The following is a 12668-nucleotide window of genomic DNA, read 5'->3' as shown; positions in this document are numbered from 1 at the left end:
AGTTTATCAACTTGTCATTATTAATATATGTTGCAAAAATCAATAAAATACTGTCTTGGAAACATCATTTAAATATATTTTTAATAAAGTATTTTTTTAACTTTTCTATTTGTTTAATAAAGTTTTTTAAAAAAAACTTTTCTGTTTATCCTCCAAAAATCTTAATGAAGTATTGCTTTGACAGTTTTGTATCTTCTTTGGTGTCAGGCACAACACTTTGCCCATAAAGCGTTCAGTAAAAGGTTAAATGATTCTTTAGCATGTTTCTTGCTAATGATGAGAACTAAAACTTCTTATGCTGTCTGTGAAAGAAAAGAACAACATGCCTTCCAAGTAAATCTTTGTCCTTTCTGATAAAATCTTTACCAGTATTTTAACTTTTATCTTATGTAGCAATGATCTGCTAAATAAAGACCTTGACATTCTCTATGAGCATCTATTAATCACCATAGATTCATAGACTAAGGAAATCTGGCTCACTCAAGGGAGGAAAAACAATTGACTATTGTTTATATTAATTATGTTAATATTGATTTTTATTGATTGATTATTATAGCTTCAATGAGACTGTGAGGACTCAAAGATGAATGTTTTATAATTAAGGGAAATTGCCTGGACTCAGAGGGTGAAGAACTATATTTGTTGAGCATGTGAGTTAAAGAATGATAGGTTAAAAACTCAAACTGCATCTTTCCTTGAATCCCATGTTGTGGTCACACAGTTTTCATTGGCCGTATATGTTTTTACGTTCATTTATTTGTCCTTAGATTTTTTATTGTCCTCTTACTTCAAATGACATTTCATAGGAACATGTTGGGGCCCTTCCCAGTTACCTACTCCCTCCCCTCTGTCTGGCCAGGCTGCTATGTTCTATTCTGCTCCGAAGGTCACTTGTTCCAATTGAAATAGCCGTCTGGATGGACTGGAAATAATCCAGATACCGGTTCTTTCCTACAAAGAAAGCAAAGAAAGATGTTTGTTTCTTGGCTACATTTTGATAGAAAACAATAAAAGAATTTAATGGCTAAGTCTATTAATACTTGAAAAAATTAATGTAGCTCTGGGACTAATTTAAAAGTGTTACTATTTTCCAGTGCTTTGTGTCATTTTGTTCTTTTATATACTTTTAAAATTTAATATGAATATCATTTAATAATTGGTATTAAATAGAAAGTGTTTTTTAGCAGAAAAGAAAACAGAAAAGTTTTTTTAAAAAACTTTATTAAACAAATAGAAAAGTTAAAAAAATACTGTATTAAAAATATATTTAAATGATGTTTCCAAGACAGTATTTTATTGATTTTTGCAAAATATATTAACACTTCCTACCATACATGTAGGAAGTGTATGAACGCAGAGAGATTTTGGCAAGGATTCAGCTTAAACTAATTTCTCTCACACACACATACACAAACGTACGCACTTCAATTTAGCTATTTAGTTTTCCATTTATATTACTCTTGGTATCTGCATTAATTGAAAAAAAGAAAACACCCAAACTTGTACTCGACAGTACAAGGAATAAGAGGAGACAGATAGTGGGAGACAGATAGTGGGGAGATAGTCATAAATGTTCAGACATATCAACTAACCACATGTGGCAAAGTGACTATGCACAGATACCTGACCTGTTCATTTTTCAGAAAACTTGGTCCATTTGCAGGCTAGGGAGTAATAAGTATGATGCAATTATGTAAAAAGCTGTTTCTACAGTAATTCCTCTTTCATTCCCCCTAGTTCTCTGGTAATGCCTCCATTTTTCATCATTTCTACATAAAATGATTTAAAAAGGAAAATGCTGGGCTTCCCTGGTGGCGCAGTGGTTGAGAGTCCGCCTGCCGACGCAGGGGACACGGGTTCGTGCCCCTGTCCTGGAAGATTCCACATGCCGCAGAACAGCTAGGTCCGTGAACCATGGCCGCTGAGCCTGCGCGTCCGGAGCGCTCCGCAACGGGAAAGGCCACAACAGTGAGAGGCCCGCGTACCACAAAAAATAAAAAAATTAAAAAAAATTAAAAAGTGAAATAAAATAAAAAGGAAAATGCCTGAAGATAAGCTGGACACTTCTTTCATGACTTCCTGCTATCCATGGCTATTAGAAAAACATATATCACTTTCTTAGAATCACTTGATTTTGAAAATTTCTCAACCATACGTTATGTGCATTTTTAAGTAATTTAAAAAAATTACTCCTGTAAACTGCATTTACTTTAAAACAACTCAGTCTGATCTATAGGGAAATACTGAACTAGGATTTAAAACTTCATACTGTGATATGACACAGTTATAACTCTAGACTGATCTTTGACTTTAGGAAAGTCGTGTAATGGGGTTCATAACATTCCTGAACTTTAGCTATTCTTGGCATAAAAGGAAGGAAGTTCTCCAAATAAACCAAAGTTTACAAAAATTGTCATAGAAAGCAATATTTCATCTTTTATTTACATACCAGTTATAAATGAATATTGAATCAATGAATCCTAGGTAAATGATGCATCTGGCTGTCCAAAATCCCTTAAAAAAGGACAGCAGAAACCACAAAACTGTCCCAGCCTTTGTATCTGTTTATCATCTCAAAATCTGTGTATAGAGTTCTGTCCCTTCATAATAAAGTTGAATGCAAGGCAAAAGCATGATTCTAAGATTCTCTCCTTTCTCAGCCTTTCTTAATCCTAGGTACACAACCTCAGAGCATATTTACAGGGCAGAAATGGGGCCTATGCTTCTCTTCAAAAGTTATTGGCTTGCTACATTTTCAGGATAACTTCAAGATAAATGTTGCATGTCTCAAAGGAATTCAGAAGCTCGCATCTTTCCAAGTAAACATTAAACTTTAAAAAATGCCAGCAAAAAATGCTGAAATATGTAAGATAATCCTATATTGAAATATAAAAGCACAAGTATTCTTAAATATGTTTACATGGAGTCAAATATTTAGATTCATAGAGATCTGTACTGCTTTTCTCCACAAGTTTTATAATGAAGCTTCATATGTGAGAATGTGAATACTAGAATATTATCTTGAAATGTATTCAAATAAAACTTGCCTTTGACATATATTGTATTACACTCCTTTGGGTCACGTTTTTGGTAAAGTTTTTCTTATTACTGTACCTATAAAGAAAAGAAACACAGAGAACATAAAAATCCCCAGCATGCCTGTTAGATCTTCCAAAAGCACCAACTGTGTTTCTCATCATTCTGTATCCCTTCCTTAAGGCTTAATCACAGATCTGAAACTAGAGAAAACAGCTGTCCTTGAAAACCACAGGAGCTTGAGCATTTATTTTTGCCATGCAAATTGAGCAATTCTGTACAAACCTTTCGAAGTGATCTTGCCAAAAAACTCTAAAGCAGTACCTCTTTCTTAGCAAACAGTTCAATTTTTTTAAAAACAAGAAACAATTAAAAGTGTCTATATGATCAAATAAAATTAATTAGAAAGTTTGTACACATAATGTCAATAAGACCATGGAAAGCATATGAGTCATATGACTTAGTTGAGTTTGTTTAGAACACACACACTTACAAAAAGTTGGGATTCCATCAAAACCAGATTGTTTCCTGTACTGTTCCCCAACTAAAAATTAGAAGGTCAAAGGAAAATTGTATAAAAATGTCCCAAAAAGCAATGCATGAAAATTGTCTAACAACTAACAAAACAAAATTAATGGAAAAGTAAATGGAAGACCATGTTTTATCATTTTGAATTTTATATGTTAAAGGCTGTTCAACAGTGTTTTTATATCATATAATATGTAATATTAACTTGCATGTAATACCACTTATATTTTCCTTTAACAATTATCAGGAAAATTGCTATAGCAAATTCATTTTTCAGATGTATAATAAAACAGTGTAGCTAGGATTTAAAGAGCACAGACAGCTATTTTGGAATGTGCTTGCTCTCAAGAAAGGCCAAGTGAGATTAAAATAAATGCATTAATTGATTATTGTTCTTCATGAGAATGAGCAATTTCAAGTAGAGAGAAACTTCAGCTCTGTTTCAAAAGGTCAACAGTCATGGTATTTAAGAGGAAAACTGAAGTCATATTTTTAAAACTTAAGACAGATGCTTTATGTTAAAAGGCTTCTCTGATGAAGTCCTTTTGTGCTGACTGGAGTCTGTTCTCCTAGGTGGGTAAAGACTGAAAGAAAAAACAAGTTATTGCTCTTCACTGATTCTTTTATGTGACTTAACTGCACATATTTTGAAGAGACAATTGAAATTTCTGCACCCTGGCTGCATCTCCACTCTGACTATGCTCCTTTTCCAGAAAGAGAAGTCTCTATCTCTCTCTCTCTCAAAAAAAAAAAAAAAATCTGGAAAAATGTTAGAGACATATTTCTTTTTTCTTTCGTTTCCTAAAGGCTAAAGCATCAAAAGAAAACCATCTAAATAATGAATATATACTGGCAAGAATAATGTATATTTATGACTGCCAAAATTTCAAGATTACTGATACAGATTGTGGTATGTCTATGTGGCCAGAAAGATCATTGTGAGATGAACAATCTTTTCCATCCAGCAGTCATCACAGAATATTTCTTGGTGTATGTGAAACCACAAATACATCAGTGGGAACTTACTCATATGGAAATACTGTAGTCAAACCACTAATCATGGCAGCCAGATTTCCCAGAATAAAGCAGTTGCTCTAGAAATTATGCCAACTGCTTGGGTTAAAAATATGGTTTCAAAAATTGCAGATCAGCATAATATGGAAAAGTTATTAGCAAACTACAGAATGTGGCTTTAAAGTAGACTGTTGAACAGCAATTTCATGCTGCCTTTTTTTCTTAGATATAGCCTCAAAAGAGAGTTGCAAACAATATCAGTTATACATTTTAGTCAAGCTTATTGTATCTAAATATCTCTATTCTGCCTAAATAAATAGTAATCACAAATTATGAGAGACTTTTGTATAGATTATAGATCACCATATAGAAAAATTTTATTCTAATTTTAAAGTACATACTTATTCAGATGTTCTCATAAAATTATGCTTGACTTTATTGACACATCATCATAATTATAAATTAGTATGAATTAGAGCCAAGGCAATTATGAATGTAGAAAAATGTGATTTCTATTTTTTATAGCAATATTCCAGACAGATTCAGTTTGAGAGGCAGAGAGGTCCACTATGTTTAAGCTTTTGTAAGAACTTCAACTTTTGAAAAACAAATAGAGTACAATAAACATGTATATATTCATTAAATGTGTTTGCTTTCATATCAAGGTTTTGTGAAAATAAATTCACAAAATGAGTTTCTATTTCTTAATTTTAATGTATGTTTTTAATGCTACATATTGTTAATTTGTTCTACATAATATTTTAAGTTAGCTTACCCATATAAGTGATGCTTTTTTCTGATCCCATATTAATTTAGCTCTACATATGGTACTATTGACAAAAAACTTTATTCAATATCTTCCATTGAGTTACTTCAGCAGAACAGAAGCCATCTATTAGTGCTGTGATAAAAGGATCATTTACTATCATCTGTTCTAGCTTAGGTTTTTTCCCAGCGTACATGAAGTGTTATGGATAATTTGGCAGAAACTTCTGATTACTATGTCATAATTCTTTATTCCTATATTTGTGAAAGCGCAACATGGACTAGTGGGTTTCTATATGAATAGCCTAGAATCCACAAGTTGTAGATACCTTATTAAAATAAAGAGTTCAAATATCAAATCATGTTGTTCAAAATGCATTAAAGACTTAGGTGTAAGACCTGAAACCATAAAACTTCTACAAAAAAACATACATAGTAAGCTCTTTGACATTGGTTTTAGTAGGTTTTTGTTTTGTTTTGTGTTTTTGTTTTCTTTTATTGTTTTTTTGGCATTTTTGGGGGCGGGGGAGGGGAAATCTATCTCCTCAGGCAAGGGAAACAAAAGCAAAAATAAACCAATGGGACCACATCAAACTAAAGCTTTTGCACAGCAGAGGAAAACTATCAACAAAATGAAAAGACCACCTACTGAATGTGAGAAGATATTTGCATACAATATATCTGATAAGGGGTTAATATCCAAAGAACTCAACATCAAAAAAACAAACAACCTGATTAGAAAATGGGCAGAGTATCTGAATAAACATTTTTCCAAAGAAGACACAGATGACTTCCAGGCACATGAAAAGATGCTCAACATCACTAATCATCAGAGAAATGTAAATCAAAACCACAATGAGATATCACCTCACACCTGTCAGAATGGCTATTATCAAAAAGACAATAAATAGCACATGTTGGTGAGGACTTGGAGAAAAGGGAACTTCGTGCACTGTTAGTGGGAATATAAATTGGTGCAGCCACTATGGAAAACAATATGGAGCTTCCTCAAAAAGTTAAAAATAGAACTACCATATCACCCAGCAATTCCACTCCTGGGTATTTATCTGAAGAAAACAAAAACACTAATTTGAAAAGATATATGCAGGGCTTCCCTGGTGGTGCAGTGGTTGAGAGTTCTCCTGCCGATGCAGGGGACACGGGTTCGTGTCCTGATCCGGGAAGATCCCACATGCCGCGGAGCGGCTGGGCCCGTGAGCCATGGCTGCTGAGCCTGCGCGTCCGGAGCCTGTGCTCCGCAACGGGAGAGGCCACAACAGTGAGAGGCCCGCATACTGCAAAAAAAAAAAAAAAGAAAAAAAAGAAAAGATATATGCATTCCTATATCCATTGTAGCATTATTTACAGTAGCCAAGATATGGAAGCACCCTAAATTCCCATCAATAGACGAATGGATAAAGGAGATGTGGAATATATAGATATAGATGTAGATAGATAGATAGATAGATAGACAGATAGATAGATATACAATGGAATATTAGCTATTAAAAGAATGAAATCTTGCCATTTGTGACAACATGGGTGGTTCTGGAAGGTATTAGGCTAAGTGAAATAAGTTAGACTGAGAAAAACAAAGACAGTAAGATTTCACTTTTGTGGGGAATCTAAAAAAGAAAGCAAATGAACAAACATAACAAAACAGGAACAGAGTTATAGATACAGAGAAGAAACAGGTGGTTGCCAGATGGGAGAGGTTGGGGAGAGGAAAGAAATAGGTGAGGGAGATTAAGAGGTACAACCTTCCAGTTGCAAAATAAATGAGTCACAGCTATGAAATGTACAGTGTGGGGAATATATTCAATAGCTATGTAATATCTTTGTATGGTAACTAGACTTGTGATCATTTTGAAATGTACAAAAATATGGAATCACTATGCTTTGTAACAAGAACTAACATAGCATACGTCAATTATACTTAAAAAACAAATAAACTCATAGAAAAATAGATCAGATTTGTGGTTACCAGTGGGGGGGATGGGGAACTGGATGAAGGCAGTCTACAGGTACAAACTTCCAATTATGAGATAAATATGTACTAAGGATGTAATATACAACACGTTAAGTATAATTAACACTGCTTGATGTTAAATAGGAAAATTAAGAGAATAAATCCTAAGAGTATTCATCACACAGAAAAATATTTTTTTTCTATTTAATTTTGTATCTATATGAGATGACAGATGTTCACTAAACTCATTGTGTTAGTCATTTCATGGTGTATGTAAGTCAAATCATTATGTTGTACACCTTAAACTTATACAGTGCTGTATGTCAAATATATCTCAATAAAACTGGAAGAAAAAAATATTAAATCATGTAATATACTTTGGATTGTGTTGGGTGTTTTGTTTTGTTTTGTTTTGTTGCTTATTGATTTCATGTGTTAATGTATGTTCCCCTAATTGTTAGTTGCAACTTTGGTTCTAACTTCTTTTTATAGTAGAAATTACATTCAAGCATAGAGATAACTTATTCAGGATGTGTTGTCTCCCCAAATTACTAATGTTAAAGTATTCTGAATTGGACTTTGAAGCACCTTACTTGGATTAATGACTCTCAGAAAAAAAAAGTATAAAATGTGAGGGCTTTGGCAGTTCTTGATGATATCTGCCTCTTCCTAACTAGAACTTCTATATTAAATAATAATATTTGGCTAAAATCCAAAATACTGACAGTGCTGATTGCAGGCAAGGATGTAGTCCAATAGAAACTCTCATTCATTGCTGGTGAGAATGGAAAATGGTACAGCAACTTGGAAGACAGTTTGGCAGCTTCTTATAAAGCTAAATACGGTCCTACCATTCGATTCAGCAAATATTCGCATGGGTATTTATCCAACTGACTTGAAAACCTATGGGTTTACATAAAAACCTGTATGTGAATATTTATAACAACTTTATTCATAATTGCCAAAACTGGAAGCAACCAAGATATCCTTCAATAGGTGAATGTATAAACACACTGGTACACTTGTGCAATGTACATCCATATAATACTACTAAAGGAAAAAAGAAATGAACTATCAAACCACGAAAAGACATGGATGAACCTTAAATGCATACTTCTAACTGAAAGAAGTCACTCTGAAAAGGCTATGCACTTTATGATTGAAAGGATATATTATTATGGAAAAGGCAAAACTATAGCCACAGTAAAAAGATGTGTTTGCTAAGGGCTTGGGGAATGGGAGATGATTTAATAGACGAAGCATAGAAAACAATTTAAGGCAGTGGAACTATTTTGTCTGATACTATAATGATAAATAAACGACACTGTGCAGCACAAGACTGAACCTTAATGTATGAAAAATTTTTTAAATCACTTAGGATATTGGGAGATCCCAGGATGAAATGCAGAATGTAGCAAAACAATCTAACAGTATTACAAGTGTTTGAAACAAGTTCACTGAAAGGGGAGGGAGTAAATGTGCTGGCCTAAGTAAACTTGCAGATGAGTGGGATCTGCAAGACTAAAGGAAAGGGAACTGTCCATAAGCAATATGCTCTAGATATTAAAGTTGTTTCACATGGGGGTATGGATTAATAATGCTGATACCACTACACATGTATATTGGGATTAAACAATTAAGTGAACCTATGGCCAATGCTGATAACAAGTTTTCTCACTTTTGGAGTAGAAGATTACAGATAAGCAAGGGAATAAGGCTATGATGATCTATGTGGAAATGGATTCGATTTGGATATATCAGCAAAAACCCATTTTTAGCTTAATATAGATTCAAATAGTTACATATAGAAATATTTATAGATATGTGAGTATACACCAGTTAGTATATACACATCTTGTTCCCTGCTTTGTCAGCTTAGAGGATCTAGAAGCTGTGACACCCTAGTAACAATGAGCACATATGTTACCTAGATCTTGGTTTCTAGTAAAAGAAACCAGGGCTCCTCCTTGAAATTTTGGGTGATTCTAGAATTTGGGGGAAAAAATATACAAGATGAGCCTGGAGCATCTTGTAGTGCCTGAAAGTAAGGCGTTGGTTAAAAAGAAAAGAAAAGAGAAAAGAAAGAAAAGAAAAGAAAACCACAATGATGGAGTATATCAGAGGGACACAGGAGTCAACTGAAAGAGCTTCCAATGGCCAAAAACAGAAAAAATTTGAGCAAGAAAATAAAGTAGAATTATGGATTGTGATCCAAAGTTAAAAATAAATATCCATGAGTTTATATTGATGTAAATGAGTGATTGAATAAATTAATAAATTGTGGAGAAAAGATAAATATGCCATACAGAAGAATTCCAAATTATTTGTATAGATACTTTGCCCTCAAGGGTGTGAAGCATAACTCCCCACTCCTTAAATGTGGGCTGTTTAGAAAGAAGCACAGAACAGTAAGGAAGGGTGAAAAAGAGTACAGCATCAAAAGCTGGGAAAAGTTAAATTTGCAGGGGAGAAACCTGATAGACACTACCTCTGACAGGTGATCAGGGTGCACATCAAAAGTAATCAGCCGGGCCTCCCTGGTGGCGCAGTGGTTAAGAGTCCGCCTGCCGATGCAGGGGATACGGGTTCGTGCCCCGGTCTGGGAGGATCCCATATGCCGCGGAGCGGCTGGGCCCGTGAGCCATGGCCGCTGGGCCTGCGCATCCGGAGCCTGTGCTCTGCAACAGGAGAGGCCACAACAGTGAGAGGCCCGCATACCGCAAAAAGAAAAAAAAAAAAAAAAAAAGTAATCAGCCATGTTGATAGTATGTGCCCTTGAAATGATGTGATGAAAATGACACTTTACCCTTGAGGACTTCCTCTCATAAAACCACAACCTCATCTAATCATGAGAAAAAAGCATCAGACAAATCAGAATAGAGGGCTATTCTACAAAACAGCTAACAAGTACTACTTAAAGCTGTCAAGGTCATCAAAAACTAGGGCAGGGCCTCCCTGGTGGCGCAAGTGGTTGAGAGTCCGCCTGCCGATTCAGGGGATACGGGTTCGTGCCCCGGTCTGGAAGGATCCCATATGCCGCGGAGCGGCTGGGCCTGTGAGCCATGGCCGCTGAGCCTGCGCGTCCGGAGCCTGCGCGTCCGGAGCCTGTGCTCCGCAACGGGGGAGGCCACAACAGTGAGAGGCCCGCATACCGCAAAAAAAAAAAAAAAAAAAAAAAAAAAAAAAAACTAGGGCAACGTGAGAAATTGTCACAGCCGAGAGGAACCTAAGGAGACTTGACTACTCAATATAATGTGGTATCCTGGATAGGATCCTGGATAGGATCCTGGAACGGAAAAAAGACATTTGGTTAAAACTAAGGAAATCTGAATAATTTGTGGACTTTAGTGAATAATAAGAATAAATCATTATTAGTCATTAATGGTGACAAATACACTATACAAAACAAGATAATAATAGGGGTATATGTGTGCAGCACATGGGAATTACCTGTACTATCTTTGTGATTTTTCTGTAAATCTAAAACTATTCTGAATTAAAGTTTATTTTAAAGAATTTTAATAGCTTCTTGAGATATATAGCAACCTATATGTTTGCTGGCTTAAGTTTTTTTTTATTAGTATAACACTCAAAATATTAAAAAAGCAAAATATAGATATTTAGAAGATATTAACTATTGAATGCCTGTTTTTCTCTAGACCTAAGCACTAGAGGAAAGGTCCATTCGATCTGAAAAGTGCAAGAGGAATGTGCATCAGAAATACAGAAGTGGTGATAAAACAGAATTGAGTGAGCATTAATTTTACATGAACTCAATAGAAGTATTAGATTTTTTAAGTTGTAGAAATGTTACAAAATGATATTTTCAATGCTGTTCCAAAGATGCTATTTATTTCAAGTGTTAGTGTCTGCCAAGGGTAAATAAAGACACCTTGGGGATAAAAAAATAGTGTGGTACTTAATATACCTAAGGTTAAGCAGAAGGAAAGGCATATACATATACATATACATATATACATATACTGTTGTGCGGTCATAGATTAAAAATGCAAAAATAAAATCAATGAAAGTAAATGAACATAATATTCATTCACAGCAGATGCCACATAAATACTTTGAGTAGAGCAATTTTTTTTATGTGTGGAGAGAAATATGAAAGTATAAACATAGCACATTATATTCACAGCAATCATGGAATGGGTGTTGAATCAAGTCAAAGTGACTTCTACTTGTTGATTCTATTGAGTCAGTCAGTCCAGGCCCGGATATAGTGTGTAAACAAGTGACCCCCAAGTATCAGAAGAGACCAAGAGCTTATTTTTCACTCACACTACATGTCCACTGCAAATGCTGCTTCTGTTTATCCCAAGGCAGATCCACTCCAGACTAAAGAAGCTGTCCCTAACTGGGGCATTACCAATTGTGCGGTAAAAAGGAAAAAGGCGTGATGAGCTACTCACTGACTCAACACTTGTGCTTGGCAGAGACACAGTGCTGTTGCTCAGGCGTGAACACACATAATTTCATTGGCCAAAGCAAGTACAGTCCTACCCCTGAGTTCATCAGGAAAGGGGTATAGAATGGGAAACTATAAAGAGGGAAACCAAATTTTGCAAGCATTAATATAGTCCTTGATACTTACTAAATGCCTCCAATACTTATTAACTTTGTGACCTTAGAAAAAACACCTAGTATCTTAAGCTTCAGTCTCCTTACTAAAATATGAACAGTGTTTAGTCACAGAGTTAAGGATAAAATGAAGCTGAATACATAAAGCCTCTAAATTAGCTAGGAACTAAATAAATGATAGCTATTATTATAAAAATGCCGAATGAACACAGAGGTACTGTTACAGCCATGAGATACTTATGCTTCAAAGAAGTCTTAGGCAATAAAAATAAAGCAATAAGGAAATTAATATAAAAGGGCTTAGTCTTGTATTTCTTTTAATGTTTTTTATATCATCAAGTGACTTAATAACAAATATTGTTTCACTATATATTTCCAGAATAATTTCATTTTGTCTGCTCCATAAAATATTCTGCAATTTTGAGCTGCCTATTTGCTCCATATGATATCTTTAATGAAACTGAGATTCAATCTTTCCAGGGTTGGATGTCCAGAACTAAATAAATCATAACAAGAGCTACATAATTGAAAACAGTAATGTTGGTCTTTTGAAGGGCTTACCCCTGCAATATAGGCCATTGGCATGGCTTTTGAAATGGGTCTGTGTCTGCCAGAAAACTTTGTGCTGAGCATGGCTACAGAACCGAGAGTCCCACAAAGTATAACCCAGGTTGCCTTACTGGAAGCCAAAAAATGATGTGCTTTTTCTATGGTTTGAAATTTATCCCAGGGAGAATTCAAACCAAAACCAAACTTGGTTAAAATT

Source organism: Mesoplodon densirostris, chromosome 8 (genome assembly GCF_025265405.1).
Source record: "Mesoplodon densirostris isolate mMesDen1 chromosome 8, mMesDen1 primary haplotype, whole genome shotgun sequence".
Lineage (NCBI taxonomy): Eukaryota > Metazoa > Chordata > Mammalia > Artiodactyla > Ziphiidae > Mesoplodon > Mesoplodon densirostris.
This window is presented reverse-complemented; position numbering follows the sequence as displayed.